The sequence below is a fragment of the Sturnira hondurensis genome, unplaced genomic scaffold (genome assembly GCF_014824575.4).
Source record: "Sturnira hondurensis isolate 20B ecotype Veracruz unplaced genomic scaffold, ASM1482457v3 Scaffold0004136, whole genome shotgun sequence".
NCBI classification, from domain to species: Eukaryota; Metazoa; Chordata; class Mammalia; order Chiroptera; family Phyllostomidae; genus Sturnira; species Sturnira hondurensis.
Genome location: NW_028076767.1, coordinates 13,465,374 through 13,489,165, shown reverse-complemented (window position 1 = coordinate 13,489,165; position 23,792 = coordinate 13,465,374). Strand labels below are relative to the sequence as shown.

The following is a 23,792-nucleotide window of genomic DNA, read 5'->3' as shown; positions in this document are numbered from 1 at the left end:
TTTCCTTTTCTGAGCTTGTTCAAAAACGGGGAGAAAGCCTTAGGTGTCCACATTATGCCATGTCCTTCTAGAACAGGCAGACTTGTTCCAATATAAATTCCCTATCTCTCTCTCGGGGCGGAAGCTGCAAAACCGTCCAAAGAATAGCTCTACCAATAGTGTTACTCAGCACACACTTGTCCCAAATTTACTCTTTACTAAAACTTGGCCTTCTTCCAAGATCAAAAGGTTACAGAATTCTCCCGCTCTTTCAAGCCATTTGTTTACATTTTGTCTCTGTGAACCTGCCGTTTGAATTTCTGCAATTTTATAAAGCTGAACTGTACAGCAGAGGCTCCCTTATTGCCAAACTGCTATAATCAATCAGCTGGAACCTAACATCAGATGGGCAAGGCGGGTATGTGTGTCTAAGAGGTGTAAGCAGGTAACAGGTCCATATGCTGTCTATTGGGAAGGCTGGGATCTCCGGGGTGTTCATTAGGCTAGGTTATCAAGGTCTGAGGTAGTGGGCTTGATAGTGCTAGAGACTGTGGTATCAAACCTGGGTTCAAATCCCATCTCTGCCATAGTTCCCAGTGTCTACTGCTGTGTAATGACTCTCCTGGAGACAATTTCTTATTATTGTTATCTCTCTTGTTTCTGGGTACCGATTAGGCTTAACTAGCTTTTCTCTCTGGGTCTCTCAGGCAGTCTGGTCAGTCAGTGACTGGGGTGGAGTCATCTCAAAGGCTAACTCACATGAATGGTAGTTCACCTGGCTGCAAGCTGGGTCCTCAGCTGGCACCAACAGCCAAAACACAAACACATGCCCTTCCACGTGGCCTGCACTTTCTTTTAGTATGGCAGCCTGGTTCCTAGGGTGAGCGTCCCAGGAGGGAGCCAGGTAAAAGCTACAGCTCCTTTTACAACCTAGTTGTGTAGCGTCACTTCTGCTTCATTCTGTTCATTAGGATCAAGTCACTAAGTCCAGACCATTTTTAAGAGGAAGGCAATTAAACTCTACACCTCAGGGGGAGAAGTGTTAAAGAACTGGTGGACATGTCTTCTAATCACCATAGCCACATTTTAGCTGGAAGACCTCTCTGTTCTTGGCTTTCCTGGTCTGTACAATAAGGACTACTTATTCTCGGAGAGCCACTTTCCTCCCAGGATTTTGTAAAGATGATAGAAGAAAAAGAAAAGCACCTGGTACTCAATGTATCCTAGCTTGGACTGTTATCCTGCCTTCTCTGCAGATCAAAATCGATGCATGACGGTATCACTGATGATGGTATGGTTCCAAGCAAATACAGCATGGGGAATTGCCACCTTTCCAAATTCTACTGGTGGCATTTGACAAATTCCAGTGCCCGTGGTTCTTCTGCCTGTGGGAACAGAGTTACTATATATGGTCTGAATTCTTTGGTTCACCTCATTTTAGTGACAGTTTCCAGATATAGGTCAGTCCACTTAAACCTGGCCCCATTTATGGCAATTTATTTCATTATAGGATAAAGTAGTTAGAACTATGAGTAATAATTACTGTGCCTGCATTGCTTTTAACACCTGAGTCCAGTAATCCTCAAGTCACCCAGTGACTAAGTTTGGACAAGCACCCCTCCCTCCTGGGGATGAGGAAACCAGGACCTGGGCTTGTTCTAAATTCTACAAAGAGGCAAGAGGCCGGCTGGAGTGAGGAGCTGGAGGTCCTCATTTGCTGGCCCCTTAAACATTACTACCCCATCTATGATCATTACCCAATGCCAGCTAATACACTGTGTTCAGATATATATGGTATTTGAAATTTCTTTTAACTTATCTTTTATTTTCTGTTAATAGAATTGGCCAATATCTAATTAGCATAATGTGAGATTAAGTGGGTTAATAGATACTAAAAACCGTGTAAGTAAAAGCACACTTTGCCACTCAATACGTTTTTTTCTCTTTCGGTCAAATTAATATTTTATGATATTCTTGGGTATTCAAACTTCTTTATCCAGAAGTGGAGGAAAAATTGGGATCACTCCCACTCTTTCCTGTCGTTTGTCCCCCTAGGCTGGCTTCTAGTTGTTATCCTCTGCCCCGGGGCCCCAGTTACTGTATTACAATCAATCCGGAGGTAAAAAAGGTAGAAGGGTAGTGCCTTCCGTGGGGGCAGGGACGGACGCCTCTCCTCTTTCCCATTCCCGTCCCATCTAGACTTGCCCCCGGGTGCAGAGGCTCGCCCGCGTTCACCGGGGGGCGCTGTGCAGCCGGACGGGAAAGTCGGAGGTGAGTTGGTTGGGAGGCGGTGGCTGCGGGTCCTGCTGGCGCGCAGAGGGGCGAATCCCAGACTGTAAGGTCGCCGCCCCCGCCCCTGGGCCGGCCCCTCAGCCGGCCCGGGAGAGGGGAGTGGCCGGGCGCCTCCCGCCGCAGCCCTGCACTCCGCCGCCTCCGAGCACTCTGCAGCCGAGCGCGCACAGGAGCTGTAGCCGAGGCGCGTGGTGGCGGTGACCGAGCGCAAAAAGGGCCGGCAGCTGCGGGACAGCGCCCGCCCAGCAGCCTCCGCAGAGCACTGCGGTAGCTCCCCTGCCTCGCGGTGAGCCCAGGTTCCGGAGCGCCCCCAGGGACAGAGACGACGAAGAGGCGGAGTGGAGCCCGGTGAGGTAGCGCGAGCTCTTTTCCTCTCTCCCCGGTCTTCCCTGCTAAGTCCGGCGCGGCACTCGAGGGGCTGTAAAGCGTACGCCCGGTGCCTTTGTGCCTGGGGTCCCCAGTGGCTCCGCCACTACCCGTGCGGGTCAGCGGGGTCTGCAGCACTTTATCCTCTGGGCGAGGAAGCGCAAGGGCGAGAACCCTCGCACTGTGGAGGTCGCGCAGGGTGGTGGTAACTCCGCAGTTGCTAAGGGGTCTGGTGGGAGAGAGAGGGCTTGTAAAATAAGTTCCTCTTCTTTGCCCCACTCCCCTCGTACCTGTGGGCAAAATGTAATCCTGGTCCACCCGCGTCCGGTCCATCTCTCTGGCCCACAGCTGTTTCCGGGCCCCCTGGTTCTATGAAAGAGCATGGGGTGGCCTCCTCCGGGAAGGAAAGGGGAGGGAGAACAATGGGGAGTGGGGTTCAGGTGCGGCGTGCCCCGACAGCGGCGGGGAAGAAGGGGCCCAGGGCCCGATGGGGCTTCCTGCGCGTGCAGCTGCGCTCCTCTCCTTTGTTCCACCGCGGCGGAGGGGGTTGCCCAGAGTCTGGTTTCCTGTCCGAGACGGGATTGATTCACGATCCCCTAGAGGGAACGCGAGGGGGCGGGGCTGGAATGGAAACCAGATTAGGAACCGAAATCCTGGAAGGTGCTGGGGCTGGGAAGAGGGTTGGGAAGAGGGTGAGGAGAGTGCGCTGGAGAGTTAATGACAAACACATAACATTTTGTCCAAGGGTCCTGTGGGCTTCTGGAGTTTATTTGTGATGCTTTGTGCAGACTACGGATGAGCGTTTCTTGCTGCAACAAGTTGTGTGCTTCCCTGAGTTCTAGGCGCTCCCCAATGTTAGTTTGCTGAAATCAAACCTTCTTACCCTAGTAGACGACTTAAAAAAAAAAAAAAGCAAAACTATGAATCAGGGTGTTTTAGTATATGTGTGTGCCTGTGGGCCTGGGTATGCAGCTCCTTGATACTGGCTTGAAGGGGTAGAAGGCAGATTTTATAGAATTGATTTTGACATGAAATAATTTTCTCCATTGTAATATAGTAAAAAAATTTTCCAGGAATGTTTGGGGGAAACCACCAGAAAACTAGACATTGCTAAATAAGCAAATCAGATTATGTAACACTGTATTGAAACACCCTTTTCCAGTCTTTTCCCAGAAAACACACCACACCAACGTTTGGGTTTTGAGTGGAAGAGCCAGTCTTTTGTACTCTCCCCCAATGTGGGTCATCTGAAATAAGAAAGAGAACACTTTCTATTTTGGTGAGTGGGAGTTTTTTTAGGGGGAGGTAGAATTAAATGTAATATGCTGGGCATTGGTTAAGTGACTCTTTCCTAGATTGGAATCAAGAAACCCAAGAGGATTGGCTGACCTGGGGAGGGAATCAGGGGGCATTGATTGATGAGTGTCTTTTTGAATGGGGTATTCCAAGCAAAACTGTTTTGGGAGGAGGCTGACATTTCCAAGCATTCATGGTTTGTGCCCGTGGGACACTGATGGAAGGATCCCAAAGTGGGACTGAAGGTTAGAGTTACTGCGGATAATTTCGGAGCTGCTCAGTGATAGTGGTCTGGCTGCAGGCGGGGCTGGGAGATGACCCAGTGCTACCTCTTTAAGACGGAGGGTCCACCTGTAGACCACCCCATTGGCCAATTCATTTTAGAGTGAACCAAGTTTGAAAGCCTCTTAAGCTCAGAAGGCTAATTAGGAGCTTACTTTAGGGGAAAAAAATGCTTGCTTGCCCACTAAGTGGTAATGGAAAAGAGCTGTACAAGCTGTTGCTGAGGTTTTGTCTTTTTCGTGGGGGATGTGGTCATATTTTCAGCCGAAAAGAGTGGGACTTGTCTTCAGCAGCCGTTGTGATGTGAAGTTGGAGTGGGATGTTATCCAACCAGAAAGCTGGCAAAAAACATTGTGCCATGGGCAGTGGACAGAGGGAGACTTCTTGGTTATTGTTGTCTAGCCATTTTGGACTTTTCATTATGTTGTGAACTGTTTTGTAAAGTATAGCATAATTAGATTCCTCCCAAGTGCTCACTGAAATATAACAGATTGCGAAGCAGAATGCTGTTACTGTCACTGGAGACACAGCTGGGGGATCCTTTTTAATAGCTGAGCTCTGGCTGAAGGCTGGCTGATGGCTGTCCCACTAGTAGGCTGTATCCCCTTCAAGGGATGGGTGGTTTTGCAAAGCAGCTAGGAGCTTCTGACATCAGTGGGGAAGGAGTGAGATTGGGGTGGGGTTGGTTTAAAAAGGATCCAGATAGAGGATCCTTCTATCCTCTATCTGGATCCTTTTTGTCCCCCTTTTGGATGAGATTCTCCTCTTTTCCTTTTTTTCTTCTACTATTTTAATAGCTGGACATTTGGATTTTAATTAAGTGGCCTAATAAAAATTGTCACCACCATTTAGTAAGTGTTTTCTGTATACCAAAGGTACCTCCATGACTCTGTGAATCCTCTTTGTTTTGCATTTGAAGCCTAGGACGTTTAGTAATGTGGTGCTTACATCCTACTTATGTAGGTAGCTAGTAAGTGGTGGAGGAGAGAGATGAATTCCCATCTCTGATTCCAGGGTCCATTCTTTTTTCAGTATACACTGTATGGTGTCTTTTAATTATAAGAATAACAAGCATTGATGAGTCCTTTGCAGGTTTCACATCACTTTTGCATATATTTTCATAATTGATTCTTCCCAAAACCACTGTGAGATTGGGTTGGAAGGCCAGACTAGTGACATCACAACTCTTCAAACTGTATTGTTAAAAAGCTTTGTGCTGTGTTATGGCCTGTGTGAATAAGCTTTATGTGAATGAAACTTTATGTTAGAGAGTTAGGTTGCCAGCATTTAAAATAAGTTCATTTTTGGAAACATTTAAAAGTGGTGGAGTTGAGTAGATCTTACATAGTATTCAAGCATTTTATATTTATTGACATTCACTTAGCCCCTTTTATCTTACAGCCTTTGTGAGAACACCACATTTTGCTTCTCTGTCTCATTCCAATGTTAGTATGTGTGCTGCTGAAGTGAGAGCCACATTTGGCTTCTTTACTGAGATGTGAGGCCAGTGTCCTTTTAGAAGAGAAATAAGAAGGGAAGGGATGTGATTATAAAGAGGAAATGAGACCTCAGAATTGGAAACATACGCGGCAGCAGCAGGCTGTAGATTTTCCCAGCACATGCCTTTTGTTCTGGCAGTCGCCTTTTGCAGAAGACATTCTTCCTTAGGAAAGTGTCAGGGGTCTTTCTTTATACTATCCTCTGAGGTCATCAAATTTCTGAGCTCTGTGGGAATACACATTCCACAGAATTTCTGTGTTCATCTTTTCCCCACAGGGGAAGTGAATGAGCTTAGGCATCCATGGAAATGGTATCTGTCCTTGGGTGGGATGGAGGGTGGTGCTGGACAGAGGCACCTGACCTTGACCCAAGAGTGACCATCAAGTACAGGAGCAAAATAGATTATAACCCATGGCATCATGATTGTTTATGGATTTCTCAGAATGTTGCCGGGCAAAGGGAAAAGCCAATATTGACTTTTTTTGTTGCTAAGGTAAGTTCTGCCTTTTCTTGTTTAGTTATTTCAGGCTAGGACAGCATTTGTGATCTTCAAGGATGCGGAGTAGGTATAGTGATTTTTGTCTCATCGTACCAGGAAAGTCCCCTCCACTGGATGTTTAGAGATGCAGATACAAGGTCTACTGAGTTCTAACAGGGAGCACCTCCCAGCTTCCTAGCTGAGAAGGATGAAGGATGCTCACCAGCATCACATTCTTGCAACCTCCCGGTAGGTTTCTTTTCAGTTGTCAGTTCTGTCTTCATTAAAAAGCAAGGAAGGAGATCTATTATGCCTCCAAGGATAGAGTGGGGCAGAATGGTGTGCCTGGAGTAGATGCTGGTGAAATGAAGAAAACAACCACGACATCTGTGGTGACCATGGCCACGCCAACACACGCTGGCTGCCAAGACAAGAGCTGAAAACAAACAAAAGCAGGAGGGCGGGAAGAAACTGAACACAATACCCACTCTTTTCCCATCCTTCATTTCAGTTTCTCCTACCTCTGATGGTGTGGCAGGGGTCAGGTCTCTGACGCTGCCGACCTCTGAAGGCCGGATTGCTTAGGGTATTAGGGAGCATCATCCCGGTGTATGCGCTGCCCCGGAGGAGAGCGGAGGATCCTTTTTTGGACCCTGAGGATGTATAGGAGAAGGTGTTGAATAATGTGGTCAGTCCTGGCATATGGCAAGTCCTCCTGCTTGGTGTCCTCCTGCATCCTCCCCTGCACACCTGCCAGGATCCCATCCTCACCTTGTGTTCAGCAAGGCTGTGGATTTAGCCCCGCTAAGGCTGTTCATGGACTTCAGGTATATTTGCATTGTGGGCAAGAAGTGCCAAGTCCCCAGAGAATGAATCATTCATGTTTTATATGAATGATTTTATATGTTGATTAAGTATGGGGTGCTTGGGAAACTTGCCCACGGCTGGTAGAGATCAAGCCCAAGACCGTGCTTCCCAGAACAACACATGGCCTCGTGGTGCAGTGTTCTCTGAGGTTTTGGGCCACTTTTAAGGAGTTAGTTTTAAGGGGTCTCCCTCCCACCTGGCTAGCTTCCTTTGTCACTGGGATTCGGGGTTCTTGTGGGTGTTCTTGGCGAGTTCAGAGATGGGAGAGTTGATTGAATGCTGCTGAGTTCCTCCTTTTCTGGGTCTTGTGCTTGGCTCCCCATCCTGCATCAGTCATTCCCCTTCCCTGAATGAGGGAGACTTGTGAAACAAGCTTCAGCTGCGAGTGTGAGACTGCGAGCCAGTCCTGCTTGGTGATCTTCCTTACCCTGTCCTGGTCACACCTTTCTCTGCAGGACTCAGATGGTCAGGTGGGAGATTTCAGCGGGGTGGTTTGCTCTTTGGTCTCCCCCGCCCCCAGCATAGTACACTGGGGGGCTTCTGATTGGAGCTCAGGGTCTGATGTGTGTGGATGAAATGGTGTGAGAGGCATCACAGAGCTGGGGCTTAGGGAATAGGGTTTTGTATGAGGAGAAAAGAGCTGGTATGGATTTATATTCTTAGAAATTGAGATCTAGAGAGAAGTGAGAATTGACATCCCTCTTTTGCTTATTAAATAAACAACAACTCTGAGCTTCTAAAAATACCAGGTGCCTGGCTTTCCTTGGTAGCTGGGAGAGGCCAAGACATCAGGTCTCTGTGCCTTCCCAGGACTTTCCAATTAATTAATCCTGCGTCGGCTCAAGATGCTTTGAAATTGCATCAGTTTTGCTGTGTTAAAATGAAAATGCATTTCAAAACTGTACATCACACGTTTTAAAACTTGTTTAAAAAAAAAGAAAAGAATTCAGTATCCTTGAAGAGATTTTGGAGAACTGAATTGAAAGGACAATGGAACAGATTGTTAATTATTGGCTTTGTAACAGTGTCTGTGCTCATCATTTGCCTACTCGTGTTCACTGGTTTTGGGAAAGCGTTTTTCACTCTTTAACCAAAAAGAAACCTCTCAAAAACCTTAATTACAGAATTCCTGTTGGCCCTACTTACATTTTTCCCCATGCTCACCTTCTGTCTTCTCCCTCAGTGCTGCTTCCTTTCAAATTCCATATTATTAGACCCAAAAGCCCCACTCACAGTGTTCCCATTGCAATTATGCTTGGCTCCTAGCGGATCGCTTTTTCCCCCTTGAAAGTGCTTCAAGAGTTTATTCATGTTAGAGTCCAGTCTAAATGCTTTTAGGAAAAGCTTAATTTTTATAACTATTATGCCAGTTCACATGCTAGGTATTTTTCAGTCCCCTAGCAATCTGGTAATGCATAGAGCACGGTTTTGATCTACCTCTGATGTGGTGAGCCATCGAGGAAAAAGTTCTCACTTGCCGAAATCTTCAGGGTGTTCAGAGGCATTCATCAAAATACACGAACTGCCACACTGAGTTGGATTCAGGAATCTGCGTTTTGCAGAAACAGAATACTAAGTATTCTCTGACATTAGGGGAGGGGGCTGGAGTTAGACTTGATAGCTTTGTAGCTTTCAGGGAGGTCTCTTAAACATCCATAATGACATAACCTCTTAAAAACCGCTCACCTATATATTTAAATCCATATATTCCAATTCTTGAATTATGTATTTTGATCCTATGTTCTTTTTATTTTACATCTTCTTTAAAGGTCGAACTTGATTATTCATTGGCGTTTTGATTTTTGCAGTGGTAGAGTGTTGAAGTTGAAAGGGCCTTTAAGATCACTGCTATAACCTTTTCATTGTATTTGAGACCTGCTCAGGCTCGTAAAGCTAACTTGACCCCATCAAAGTGTTTTAACTTCTTGCTCAGTTTTCTTTCTAGGGGCATAATTCACTGTCTTCCCAAACCCATCCAAATTCGAGCGTGGTGCCCGTTACCTAAGAGTTGCTCCTGTTTTGTCTTCACTGTGCTGGTAGCATTTCTATCATTGTCATCACTTTGGATTTCAGAAGCATCACCTACTTCTGTGCTTTAAAATATTGAATAATTTTTTTATTGATTGTAGAGAGAGGAGAGGGAGGAAGAAAGAGAGGGAGAGAAATATCAGTGTGAGAGAAAAACATTGATTGGTCACCTCTTGTATGTGCTCTGACCTGGGATGGAGCCCATAGCCCAGGCATGTGCCCTGACCGGGAGCTGAACTGAAGACCTTTTGGTTTATGGGATGACGCTCCAGCCAACTGTGCCGCACTGGCCACAGAGCACTTCTCTATTTTTTATGACCCAGGTACCCATCTAATCAGCCGTTGGGTTTGGTTGGTTGTTGCCTTTTATTTTCAGATCCTTAAGCATCCCTCTAGTTCAGACCTTAAAAGGCCAGGTTACTAGAATGTGGCATTTCTTTCCCAAAGCAGGTTGTTCTGTGAAAAGTTAGTAGGTTGGAAAAAAACCCCATAAAGTTAGTGGGTGTTATATAAAAAGGGTTCCTTGGCCAAGTAGGTGTTGTTAAATAACATTGTAAAATAGGTTTCTTTGCAGAAGGACTTTGCGTGATCTTTCCTTTGTCACTGTGCCCCGAGAGTCTCCAGGGAGGAGGAAGAGGATGCACACGTCCCAACTTGTGTGACCAGTGGGCCACTGTTCTAGGGGTCATTATGTGGAGGATGCTGCTGAGTTACTTCATTGTCCCATTTCTACATATAAGACTCTGATTTTCTGTGGGACTCGGTACTATATGTCGGTCTCACACTGATTCACTCTCAAATATGTCTCAGGGATTTTTACCTCTGTGTTCTCCTGGCTTTTTCTTTCACCTGGGAACCCCTGACCCCTATCCACCTGCACACCTTCCACAGCCCAGCCTTGTTCCCATAGTGTCTGTTTCCCTAGACTCCTGCTCTCCTGAACTTACAACACTTCCCATTTTACCACCTAAAAAAAGAGAAAATATTTGAAAAAGTCAAAATGTGGAAAGTCACATTGTGCACCCATTATAATTAAATTATTGGGATTTACACAAAAATGCCATTTTCTATATTTGTGTCTGTTGATGTAGATCACATTCCTCTCCCTTCACATGGGTTCTTGCGTGTGGCTTGTTCTTTTAAAATTTTGTGTCACTGGAATTACATTGACATCTTTACGTTTTCATTGCTTCCCGTCCACAACCTAGTGTGCCCCTTTAGGTCCTTCAGTGGCATTTTATAATTTTATGTGTAAAATTCTTTCACATCTTTTGTTGGATGTGTGCCAAGGTGCTTCATGGCTTTCATGGTCATCATGAATGGAATTGTTTAATGTGTTTCTGATTGGCATGGCTAGCATACAAGAATGGGATTGGTTTTTTATTTGCTTATAGGTGATTCTTGATTGATGAAGTTCACATGTAAACTTGTGCTTGTTATTGGAGCCTGAAGTCAGTGGCTTTTGTAACAGAGCACGAACTAACAGCCTGTCACGGAGATGTCACGATTCACTGTACTTTTACAGTTATAGACAGCGCTTTTAGATGGAAGGAGGGGAGGTGACATTTAGTTGTTTAATGCATCCATTTAGTCACTCATCAAATGGTCGGGTGCCTGGTGGATGCCAGGCACTGCCTGTCGTAGGCACTGAGTCTCCAGGGGTGACTAGGGCAGGTGTGCTTCCTGCTTTCATGGAGACTGTGGGCAGAGACACGTTGCAGAAATGAACACATTAGTGATGTATCTGTGCATTGTGATAGATGCTCTGGAGGAAAGGCCAGGAGGCTGCGAGAATGAGAAAGGAGACTGGCGGCAAGGAGAGGGCCTGTCCGAGGGAACCAGCACCTGCGTTGCTGCCTGAAGGATGGGTTGGTTCTGGAAGAGGAGAATGGAAGAGCTTTCCTGGCAGTGAAAAATGGGCCCAGCCTCCCTGAGCTGGGGCTTGCTTTTAATGGTAGATTGATGGAAATTTTAGTAATCAATAACTTAAGTCATTAGTTCTTACTAAATCATCATGATAGTGCTAGTTAATGCTGCTTAAATAATGACGTCATGAAATACTTATTTTCGGTCAGTACCTGCCCCTTCCTGCTCAAGCGAAACTGCCAGAGTTCAGAGGAAGCGGCCACTGTGGTGTCACTGCAGTGGGACAAGGGCCCGTCCCCCAGGCCCTGCTCTGCAGTCTGAGTGCTGCCATTGCTCCAGGTCCCCGTGACTGCCAGACACAACAGTGTCCCTGGCTCTGCGCTCCTGGGCTGGGGCCTTGCTCCCAGGTTGGGAGAAGCCCTGAGCGGGGCTGCCTTTGGCTCAGTGTTCTCCCCTCTCCCTAGGGCACCTTCTGCAGACAGCCAGTGAGGGCTCGGGTGTGAATGGGGAGGGGTGGGGTAAAGCAGGTACTGGGGTCCAGTCTGAGTTACACACACCTTGGTCCACGTAGAATCACTGCTCCTTGGCCGAGGCTTCGCATCTGAGCTTGGCTCTCTGTTAAGTGGTGATGAGGCCTTGTCTCAGTGGGAGGCAGTGCAGTACAGTGGTCACAGATTGGGCTCTGGAGAAAGTATTGGTTTTGAAACTTGACTCTTCTGCTTAGTGGCCCATGTTCTTGGGCGTGGAACTTAATCTGTCTCTGCTTCCTGTTTCTCACCTGCAACTGACAGATAATAATAGAGCCTTCTTCTTTGGGTTATAATAGGAATTAAGTGTGTTACCACAGGTAAGTGCCTAAAATAGTGTCTGGCACAGAGAGAGTGCTCAGTGTAGATGTTAGTTACTATTCAGTCTTCCCTGAAAATGGGTTCCTGGGTTCCTTCTCCCCAGTGCCAGATACTCAGATCTGTTCAAATCCAAGCAGTGCCTATAATTTATGACTTGATACGGGACTCCAGTTACTCGCTTAGAATATGTAGGGAGAAAGATGGCAAAGGAATAAACCAAAATGTTAACAGCAATGGTGTTAGTATAGTAGATTGGGGTGACTTTTACAAGTCTTACAAAAAAAGGCCAGGCTGGCCGTTGCTTAAGTGGCTCACTGAAGTGGCAGGAGAGGGTGGGGCACCGGAGGTCTAGCTGCTCTAACCACGTGCACAGGTGGAGTGCTTTCCCGTTTACGCCTGTCGTTGTGGAAACGCAACCAGGTTTCAAAGTCTTCAGCAGAAGGATCCCAATATGTTAGAAGATGAGCATGTGGCTTCTTGTGAAACTCTTCTTTCTTTGCATGTTCCTTTTACGGTCATTATTTTCCCTTTTTGTTTCTTCCTGCTCTCCCTGAGTGGGCCTCTGTCCGTCAGTCTCCTTGGGTCTTCACTTACTCCCGTCCCCCTTGAGGTCCCCTCCTTTCAACACCCCATCTTTCTCCTTTACTTGCTGTCCTGCAGAAATGTTGCCTGCATTTCTGCATTCAAAATAAAGAACATTTTCTTTCTTATTTTTAAGAAAATAAAAATTTTATTACTCTTATTTGTAAATGTACCTCTTACCCTCAAAAATCTAAATTAAGTTGCCTTTTATTTAGTCACATGTGGAATGAATGGATGAAAGAATGAGTGAGTGGACTTACTCAGTAGACTCTGGGGGCCTGTGACCTCCAAAAAGCAGCAGGAATCAGGTTGGGGGCGAAAAGACAGAGGGAATGCTGAAGTTACATTTCCCTCCTTAACCTGTTCTGCCCAGGGTTGTCTGTGCTGGCATCATTTTGTGATGTGTCAGAATTTTAAATTTTTCCAAACTAGAAGAACAGAATTCTGGAAAATTACCAAACTATATTTTTACAAAGAAAATGTTGCCAAATCTGACACATTTCCTCAAAGCCCATTGACCTTAATTACTTTTTAGAAAAACCTTCCAACTTTCCTTTTAGGTACCTCCTCTTGTCTAACTCGGAGTGAAGAAGTGGGCTTTCCCCTAAGTGTGTTTCATCTGCAGAACTCATTCTTAAGCAGTGGCCTTCTGCAGGGACCGCGGGTTAATACTGACACAGATTTCAAGGAAGGTGTGACAGAGGTCTTGCCTGTGTCAGCAGAAGAGCCATTTATTTGGGAAAATTACTGATGTTAATGAAATTTCATAGTTGCATAAAAAATCTAGTGGAAGGGATTTAAAGAAGATGATGCCTTCCTTATTTCACCGTTTATAATGTTCTTCATCTCCTACCACAAGTGCCTAATTTGAACATAACATAAATATTTATGAATGTGCTTTCTCTGCTGGTACAGTTACAGTAGAATCTGGGTTTGGGGGTTGGGTAGAACTAGGATTTGGCATTGACTGTTCAGATGGATTTGTCGTAGGAATTACTTGAATTAGAAGCAATATGCAGACCACTTCTGAGTAAGGCAGCGGTTGTAGAGGGTCTGCCTGCCCTACACTGCTTTGTCAGGTTTCGTCACAGACCCTTGGAGGCGTGGGTGTGAGACCTTGTATTACGTTTGTGGCTTTGCCTGTTTCGTTTCACATACACTGATACGTGGAGGAGGAGACGTTTGTTGGGTTTAGCTGAGGCATGCCAAGGGTAGCGCATGAGTGTTGAAGAAATAATGGTACAATTGTCAGCTCAGTCTTAATACTCGTTACTTATTGACAATTTAAAAGAGAAACAGCAAGGCATAGGTAAAATGGTAAAGGAAATGTCATTTTAATATCCTCTAGAGGTGACCTAGAAACCGTCTCCCGAACTCTAAGGTGGCACAGTTGACAACGCTTCTCTTCCTTGGATGGAGAAAATGCCCGTCCCTACCTGGCAGTCAGTGAGCCTGTTATGCCTTTGATGGAGAGGCCACTGCTCCTTCTGTGGTTCCTCTTCCAGCTTTATGTTTGTGTTCTTGACAGCCGCCTGTGCGCGGTGGTCTTTTCCTCTGAGAATAGTTAGTAACTGTGGCTGATGGAAGCCCAGCTCCATAGTCATGCAGTTGTTACGTGTCCAGTTGGATTTCTTTTTTTTAAAAGATTTTTTTAAAATGTATTTATCTTTAGAGGGGAAGGGAAGAAAAAAAGAGAAATATCAATGTATGGTTGCCTCGTGGGTCCCCTGCTGGGAACTGGCCTGCAACCCAGGCATGTGCCCTGACTGGGAATCAAACTGCGATCCTCTGGCTCCCAGGCCCACGCTCAATCCACTGAGCTACACCAGCCAGGGCTCCAGTTGGATTTCTTGAAAAAAATTGATCAATTTTTAGGATCTCATGCTGAGGGCTACAAATATAGGATTTAGGGGGAGACTTTATTTCGTGGGGGGTTGCTTTTGATGTTGCAAAAGGTATATAATGGAGGTGGAATGGCATTTGAAGGGAATTCTATAGTAAACTTCCCATTTATCTTAGAAGCAACTAATTCAGAAAGTCCAAAATTAGTAGAACTGTATTTTGGATATTTTGTATTAGAGAATCATTTTAAGAATGTTACAGAAAGTTTGAAAAATGGAGCTAAAGAAGATCCCCTTTGAGCCAACTACTCTAAAATGTCAACTATGGTCATTTCTAAATATTCCTTTCTAAGTGTTTTGTTTATATGGTTTAAAATGATTGTAATCATAGAGTACCTATTTTTCTATAAATTTTATAGTTGTGTGTTATTCCATTGAGCACCATACTTTCCTTAAACATCCCTTTTTTATTGGGCATTTGGGTTGTTTCTGTCTCTTTGCTGTGGTTGTATATAATACTGTGATGACCATTTTTTTACATACAGCCTTTTCCACATTTTGGATGATTCTCTTACAATAGATACTGAGAACAAGGTGATTGTGCCAGAGATTGTGTGAATATTTTACGTACTCCTCTTTGATCAGGAGATGTACATTGTGACTGGATTGGCGGGTCAGGGAAAGTGTCTGGCCTGCGTGGTGTCGGCATGGTGTCGGGAGTGGCTGGCCGGTCAGGCCTGAATCGGGTAGGATGTAGGGCCTCCAGGTGGTAAGTGTGGTTCAGCAGACCTTAGAAGTGCAGGGCCTGGAGCCAGAGGGACAGGCCAGTGCCTGAGGTTCCGATGACAGGGTCACCAGCATCTAGGTGTGGTTTAAGTTGCTGTGGATGTTGCTAGAAACGCGTAGAGGGTGGCGTGAGGGTAGAGGAAGGTGGGTGATAGACATCTGGGGAATGTTATTTTGTGCCCAGAAGGGGACAGAGAAGTTACTCAGGAAAATAAGAAGTGATGGGGGTAGGAAGTAGACAGCCGGGAAGTAGCAGCCACTTGGAAGCCAGAGCAGGAGAGAGGTTCATGGAGGGGGTTGCAGTAGGCCACCCACAGGTGGTGACATTTTATTTGAGGCTGTTTCAATGGCATGTGCCGAGCGAGCTGGCGGTGCCCGGGAAGGTTGGCAACTGTCCCGGCTAGTTCTGTCAGAAGCCTTAGATGTGGAGGAAGAGGTAGAAGTAGGTGGTTGGTAGAAGGGGTTGTAGATGGTGTAGGAGTTTCTGAGGACTGCCACAGAACACAGACCAGGTGGCTTTAAACAACAGAAATTTATTTTCTCACACTTCTGGAGGCTGCATGTCCAAGTTCAGGGTGTCAGCAGGTTTGTTTTCTTCTGAGGCCTCTTTTCTTGGGTTGCAGGTGGCCGCCTTGCTGTGTCCTCATATGGTCCTATTGGATTAGGGCCCACCTAATGGCCTCCTTTTAACTTGACCACCTCTTTAATGGTCCTGTCTTCAAATACAGTCACATTCTGAGATACTGGGGATTAGGGTTTCAACATAGGAACTTTGGAGGGACACAGAGAATTTGGGGGACACAATTCAGACCCTACCATGTGGAGTCTAAGCCTGGTGACCCACTCGTCTTTCTCGTTGCCCCGTGCTCCCTCATCCTGTATGCTGTTGACCTTCTGCTCCTTCTTGTCACACACTTGCCCCTTTGCTTTGGTGACCTCTGTTCAAGTCTCACCTGAGCTCACCCCTCACCTCCTAGTTTCTTGGTGCCCAGGTTCTGTAGGGTTTGGGCCTTGGCTCTCCTCTCTTCCTGGAATCACTTCTGTCTTCCGCTCCTTCTCAACTTCACTCAGTCTCCTGTGGTAATGTATTCTTTCCTCAGGTGTAGTGTGTGTCAGGTGAACTCGATAGTGAATTTTATTTGGTGATAAGACTGATTTTGTAATCCTGTCCTCACGGTTGCTTATCTTGTAGCTTAACACACACACACACACACACACACACACACACACACACACACACACACACACACNCCCCCCCCCCCCACCCCCCCCCCCCCCCCCCCAAGTAGGAACAATCATTTAGGCCAGTGTTTAGTGAAACTTATATTTGAGTTTACCTTATTTCACAAATTATGTAATGGTTTTCTCTTGAGAGTTTAGTTTTGGTTCCTTTCTTTTCAAGAGCCTACCTTGGTTAAAATAAGACTGAGTATTGCATAGCTATTCCAGTTGAGTCTTGGGGCAGAATTATTTTAGTGGGTGTGGTATTATTGCCTTTCTTCTGCAGATATTTTTGTTGTTGTTTGCTTTTTTAAAAATTAAAACTATGTAGAGGGTAAGGTTAGCCTATTTGGTGCTGAGGAGGGAGTCTTTTTGTGCATGGTATTGGTGAAGAGGTCAGAGCTGACTTGTGAGTATATGTTATTTAAACTATGGTTGGCTGTTTTGGGGTCTCTGGTGTATATGAGTTTACATGGTGTTTCTTTCAATAGTCCGTTGAAATATATCAGTATGATTTCTACATAAAAGTTCATATTTTTGTTGAAGAGGTTATCTGCTTTCTAAAAGTACATAAATTATGGATAGAATTACTATTTGTCTACCTAAAATAGAAGTACCTAGATTTTGCTGGGCAACCTTGAGAGGAACATTTTTGTCTGTCAACAGTTTTAAAGTGTGTAATTTTAAACTATGAAACTCAAATTTAGTTTTTAATAGTAACTTGTATGTTTATTCTTTCTATCTTTAAGAGAGAGGTCATTGGAATGACATGTGACCTTGTACTCTTGACTATGTCCGGTTGTGGGTTTGAAGTGTTATTTTTGTGCTTTTTAAAAAAATGACTTAAACACTTCTGAGTGTAGATTTGGGGAAGAATAAATATGGTAGTTGGATATAGTGCTGAAAACCAACCGGGTTTGTAACCTGGTAATATGATAGTACTATTCACTTGTACAGTCATCTACGCTCACAGCTTTAGGAAACAGTACAAGCTCCTAGTGACCTCTAGACTTGCTGGATTAGTTGCTGTTCCCTTCCTGAGTAAAATATACCAGCTGGCGCCCGTAACACCCCAAATGCTCAGAGCCACCCTGTGATGAGCTCCTGAGTTTGTGTGCCCACCAGTGGAGACAGGCGCCCACCCAGACTCGACTGCATTTATGTCAGACCTGCTTATAGCAGTCACATGTGTTATATTTAATGTAACAATTTTAAATGTGTGTGCAAGAGATAGTTGTTTTGATGAAAATTCACTTCAGTCATTTGGAAACTACCTGGTAAGTTTCTAAAAATGACAATAGCTGATTTAGGGAGGGCTGATTTGGGGGATCATGAAATAAAAGTATTTCCACTAGTATTGCCAGTCTTTCAGGACAGGTAGGCTTAGTTGTGGTCATGTAAAACCCAAGAATCTTAGTGGCTCGAAGCAGCAATCCACCATCACCCTGTGTTCATTGTAGGTTAGGTGGGGGCTTGGCTCCACGTTGCTTTGACATTGGGATGGAACAGCCCCCCCCCCCCCCCCCCCCCCCCCCCCCCCCNCCCCCCCCCCCCCCCCCCCCCCCGCCACACACATTGCTGATCCCTGTGGTGGAGGGAGGGGCTGCTGTGAAGCCTCTGTGGCCCTGTGCCTGAATCCAGCATGGCAGGGCTGTGGGATCTTGCCATAGAGGAGTAGTGAGCATTCGTCAAGAGTAATACAGGCTGTCCCACATCACTTCCCAGTCGTCCTGATAGTCCCAACCTTCTTTAAAGAAATTGGACCTGGAGGGTGGACCTGGAAGGTGGTTGATAAAAGAAAGACCACTGGGCACCATGGTCGGTGGACATGTACTTAAGACTTCAGCACTACAGCACAAGAATTGGCAAGCAACCAACTTTCTAGGGTTTCATTTAAAATAATATGTGTAGGACCCTGGCCAGTGTGGCTCAGTTGGTTAGAGTGTTGTCTTGTAGACCAAAAGGTTGTGGGTTTGATTCCTGGTCAGGGCACATAGCCAGCCAGGTTGCAGGTTCGATGCCTGGTTGGGGCAGGTATGAGAAGCCAACCAGTCGGTGTTTCTCTTGCATCAATGCTTATCTCTTTCTCTCCCCTTCTATCTCCTTTCCTCTCTCTCTCTCAATAAAAAGTGCCCTGCAGTGAGGATATATGTGTAGGTATGTATCATTTTTTTGTGACTTCCAGCTGTATCTGGCTTCTTGAAAAATCAGCCAGCTAAACGGTCAATCCTTACACACTTGGACGAGAGAGTCTGTTTGGTTTTCTTAACCCTCTTCTCTCTCTTATACCTTCCATCAAATTAGTTTCTCACTTTTTATGATAGATTCATCTGTTTTTTTTCTCTTTTTTCATTTCTATTTGTTCTACCCTCGTTCTTATTGCTGAGCTACTCATTTGTGCCCAAACTGGATTCCTGGCTGCTGTCTCATATGGTGCCTTCTATGCATCTAGACAAAGGTACTCTTCAGGGCAGACACGGTCCCACAGCAGCTGGACTCAGGCGGCATTGCCCCTTGGCTGGCCCACTGTAATGCAGTGCACAGAGCAGTCCCCCTCCTGCTCCCGGTCACCCTCTCAGTGGGTTCAGACTGCCCCTGATTGAACCTCCTTTACATTTTTTGTTGTCTCTATCCTGGAATAAAAGGTTTTTTGTGGTGACCCCCCCATTATTTATAATGCTTGTCTTCAGCTTTATTTTCCATTCGACTATCCCTTGCCAGTGGTCCTCAGGCATACTTGGTGCCCCTGGCCGCACTGCCATCAGTGGTGAATGCAGGCAGACCTGGGGGATGGGCTGTGGAAGGCTCCCTCCCCTCTCCCGGCACAGCTGCAAGCTCCTTGGTGGGCACCCTCAGCCTTGCCATAGCTTACCTCTTCTCCCAGCTCTAAGGCCGCCAGGACCTGGCACGAGCCATCTTCTGTCTAGTCACTATCTTCTGCATGCGTTTTGTCTTCTTTCTTTAAAGTTCTTTTCTGCTTAACCACATTCTACTCATTCTCAAAAAGTCAAGAACAAGTTCCACCTGTTTGGCTATCGTTATCTGATCCTCCTATATATCATAATAATAGTTCTGCCTCTAACGATAAACCTCACTCAATCTCTCTATTCCTTGGAGGTGAATTATCTGCCTTATGTGGGCATTGTTTTCTTAGTTATATTGCTCTTAAGTATTTTTTTCCTCCTAGGTAGAAAGCTAGTGCCTAGTAGTCGGCAGACATGTCTCTAATTCTTTCTTCCCCCAGCCTCTGCTACCAGAGGCCCAGGCTGGAGGAGCAGCAGGCTGGGCAGAGCGGAGACTTCGAGTGGTTGATCGTGCCCCACAGTCTGGACAGAAGCTGAGGCCGGCCTCCTAGCCACAGGATATTGACCTCCTTTCCCCTTCTTATCTATGTGCAAAATATTTGTTGTACGCAGTGTGTTCTCCCTGTCACAACGAATGTTTGTCTCTCCCTTTCGTATGAACCGAATGCTAATGTGCTAGTTAAATCTGTGGACAAAAACAATGGAGAAGAAAAGTTGGTAAGCAGTTTTAATTTCTGAATTAGGGGGCCTTATGATTATGTCATTTAAAAACTCTCTGTGGCTTTTATATCTCTATCTGCCTTCCTACCTTGTCTGTTGAGAAACATGATAAAAGGTGGATTGTAAATTTTTTATGCCTTTTAATTTGATGATCTACAATGTAATGATGTTGTAATATGGAAACCTTTTTGTTTTTGATAAATACTTGTAGAAGATGAGCTTTTCCTAATCAGTCATGACAACATAGTTCAATATTGAATATTTTATTTCTTACAAACTTTTCTTGTAAAATTTTATTGTGTGGTTCTATACATGGTCAAACTGACTAACTTTAAAAGTTGAGTTTTGTGTAGCTTTACAGGTTGTATGCTATATTCAAGGGAGAAAAAATATATATGGATGTGTGAGGCATTTGTATGTATCCTTATATAAATATGAAATATTGCCATATCCTATAGAACTTTTGGAAAGTAGCAGAACTGTTATTCAAATTTAGTTAACATTTATAAATTTAAACTTAGTAGACACACATTTTTGTGAACATTTTAATTTGTGACTTAAAAGAATTATTTAGTTAGGGCATGCCTTATAGGTAATTTGCTATATAGTATATCTTCATAAATACTTTAGAGAATATAGTTAGAATATATTTAGAGATATGTAAGAGAAGCATAATAGTGCATTTGACTTTAAATTCAGTAATGCTTCCAATATTAGAAGAACTGAACAATAACTGCCCCAGCAAATATTTCCAAATTCTAATATGATGGATTTTAATCAGCTTAGTTGAAATAACCCACTGTCGTTAAGCTGTTTTCTTTAAAAATTCTTCTTAAATGACAATGTAGTTTTGCTTTTTCGGTTTATATTATCACTGTCTTTTTTTGGAACGTCTTCGCTGTTTTTGTTTGAGCAGTTCTCAACTAACAAACATTCATGAAATCCGAATGTAAATGGACAAACATCTCTCTCTGATTACACAGGTATTAGACCTCTGGATTCTTAGTACCTGGAGAACTTTCCTGAAACACAAGCACAGAGGTGTTACTGAAGACGCATTGTTGGGCAGCGCATATTTTTCTCTTTTACGGTGTTGTAGCTTGCCTCCTTTCAGGTCCCCTTTTGCTTTCACAGCTAGATGAAGTTTTTAAGACAGCCAATGCCGTCTGCAGCTGACCGTGTAGTTGTAAACACAGAGGACGCACTCACGTGGACCTCGATGTCGGTACTTAGAATCATTCTGTTGACTCTGTGCTTTTCTGTCGGTTACGTGTGTGGCTACCCTTAATACGCTGGATTTTTTCCCCGGTGAGGTCAGAATAAAGAGAGCTGTTTTTCTTAACCTCTGAGTAAATTTGTCACTCAGAAAGATTCTCGTGGACTGGCATTTTTGGGTTTTAACAGTTTTCTATAACCAGACCTGGGGTGCATGCTCACCTCCAAACGCAGGGCCCCAGTCTTTTCCAGCGGTGGGCCTTTTTTTGTTAATTCAGTAATGGTGGAAGCTGGGACAGGATCGTAGGAGATGATGTAGTTGGCCTCTTGGGGGAAACTGAGGCTCAGAGTTGGCAGCATGCCCAGGGTCCCGCAGTGAGCTAGCTGCAGAGCTGAGTCTGCGACTTGGGTCTTCTGGGGACTCGCCCCGGAGCTGCTGTGCTGGTCGTTCTTCCCTCTGTGCCCTGTTGCGGGTGCAGCAGCTGGTGCTTCCCTCAGACGCAAACTTGCTTCCTTAGCCCAGACAGCAAGGGTGCGTTAAATTCCGTACACTTCCCTCCATCGTCCCCGAAAAGAGCCCGACCGATTCCTTTTTTAGGAGAAGGTACTTCTGCTCTGGTGTATGGCAGGCTATTTTATGTGAGCGCCTTAGTCCAGCCAGTTGTCTTCAAAAATCAGTCTGGAGGGGCCACCAAAACTGATGGGACAAGAAACCCCGTGTGAGTGCTTACCAGGTGCGAGCCACTGTGCTCTGCATTACAGGGAGTGCCTTGAGCGATTGGATGGTCTGGGCAAGTATAAGCCCGTCGATGTAAGCGGGGGAAGAGGGCGAAGGTCAGGAGGACTCTGGTGAGGATGTTCGCACGTGGCACATGATGGGGACCCTCTGATTCACAGGTCTGTTCATGTGGAGGGAGGCTGGTTTTCCCCGGAGGCTAAATTCAGTTTAACGATCACTGGTCGTATTTGGTGTCTGCACACTGGTCGGGAACAACCAGGGCTGTCGGTGTGCCAGTTATATTTGAGCAGTTTTATGTTCATCTAGGTGTTCCAGGGTCTTGGGTTTGCCAAGCTAAACACTTTCGACTTCACGGAATTTTAAAACTCTGCCTTCAGGGAAGAAATCGAGGAGTCTGTGGGTTATAATTAGCACATCTCATGTCCCAATTAACAGCCGAGTTTGTGTTTCTGGCTCTAACAGTGGTTTATAGTTTTTGGCTACCTTGTCCCACAGGGACTTATAGGCCTTTTCAGACATTAGCTCATTAATTCTGACATTCAGTGTGATTAGGATAGTGTGACCGTGGGTTCCGCCTAAAGCTAGGGCTGCTCGCTGTTTGTTCAGGACCTTCTAGGATTTTGGCTGGTGAGGAGTGCTGAGCTGGTCGAGGGGGGTGGGGTGGGGGGGTGAGGGGTGGTATTCAGACCAAGTCTCAGGAGTGGGTGTCATTCCCTGAAGGGGCCCCACCTTCTGCCAGTTGCTCCTGCCATGACCCTGTGGAGCTTTTCCTCCGGGGTACTGACTGGTACTGACCCTGGGGCAGTGCTGTTGGCTGCGTTTCCTCCTCAGGGTATTGAACCCCATGAAATGTCTGTCGCAAATGAGACAACTTTCTGGGTTACTTATCCGGACACACTTGCCAGGAGACTACACAGGAAGAGTCAGGGAGCTTTTCAGGATCAGAGGCAGGGATGGCGTTGGGAAGGGGGGGAACCAGTGAAAGCCTTTAGAGAGGGGGGGGCTTTGCTCTCTCAGACAGCCCGTGTGATAATCTCATAATGGAATGGAGGTTGTCCTCCCCGAGTTTGTGGGTCAGAATTCTCTTGGATTTGAGTCTGGGTCGGTGATCCAAAGCCTTTGCCGTCCCATAGGGGGGTTGATCAAAAGGGAATTCTCTCTGTAAGCTCTTGCTACCAGACTTCTGTAGGAAATTACCTGTTTTCAACGTAGAAATGAAGCTTCTCTTTAAAAAATCGGGGGGTATTTTGAAAAGTCTGGGGACTTAGGAATTCGATAGAAGGGTGTGTGTAATGTAATGCGTATGAAACACTATGCCCCACCAGGTCAGGAAGCTCCTTCCCTACCCTGGCTCTTTTGGAAACCAGATGTGCAACCCCTGGGTCCGTTCCCTCTCTGTTAAAGGGAGGTTTTGCTTGGGATCCTCAGACATTTTTGCTGAGACACCAGAAAGGGTAGTTTGTAGTTTATAATCCAAAACCTTCAATGTTGTCATAGCAGCCACTGTTATTTTTGACTCAACAATCCCTCTTATTAGTCTAGATAATGTATTTGTCATTTCCATAGTCGGAAAAAGCTTTTTTCACCTGTCACTTGAATGAATTGTAAAGTTCTAGATGCTATCTGGATTCATACCTAGTAACTGGCCGGTGCTGGGATTGAGGGCAGCCCAGGTCCTGGCTGATGGCTTCGGCTGATAAGGCCAGCCTTCCCACGCCCAGACAGAGCAAGCCTTGACATTGACACCGGGGCTTCCTGGCCCCTCTCTGCCTGTGCCGACGCACCCTCTGGGTAATGACCAGAATGCTGAGTTTACTGCCTTTCCTCGTCACAGAGCTTTTCAAGGTTGGAGTCTGTTTCATGAGTTATGGGCTCCCATTTGCTTTTAGCTGTTTGTTTTTACTCCCAGTTCACATCTATTCCGTTTTGTCATTGCCTGATAATTTCATGTCCTGTGTGTCGTCCAGAGTTTGAACACAAGTCAGCAACTTACTGTACAGAACTTGCCCAGGAGTGGGCTGATTTTTCCCCCCTCAATCCAAGGTTCTACAGAAGGCATCCTACCAGCAATCTATTAAATAC

The 23,792-nt window shown here is 45.5% G+C and overlaps 1 protein-coding gene across 3 annotated transcripts in view; it reads left to right on the top strand.

Annotated features, from left to right (window-relative positions):
* Positions 1-2,569: 2,569 nt before the first annotated feature.
* MYO1B (myosin IB) overlaps positions 2,570-23,792 on the top strand; it is a 167,540-nt gene continuing 146,317 nt past the window's right edge. The window contains exon 1 of one of the 3 annotated variants that reach the window (XM_037043737.1): positions 2,570-2,619. The gene's annotated coding sequence lies outside the window, so the exon portion shown is untranslated. Of the gene's footprint in view, positions 2,625-19,591; positions 19,754-23,792 lie in introns of those variants that run through there. The other 2 variants (XM_037043738.1, XM_037043735.1) reach the window with 2 other exon arrangements.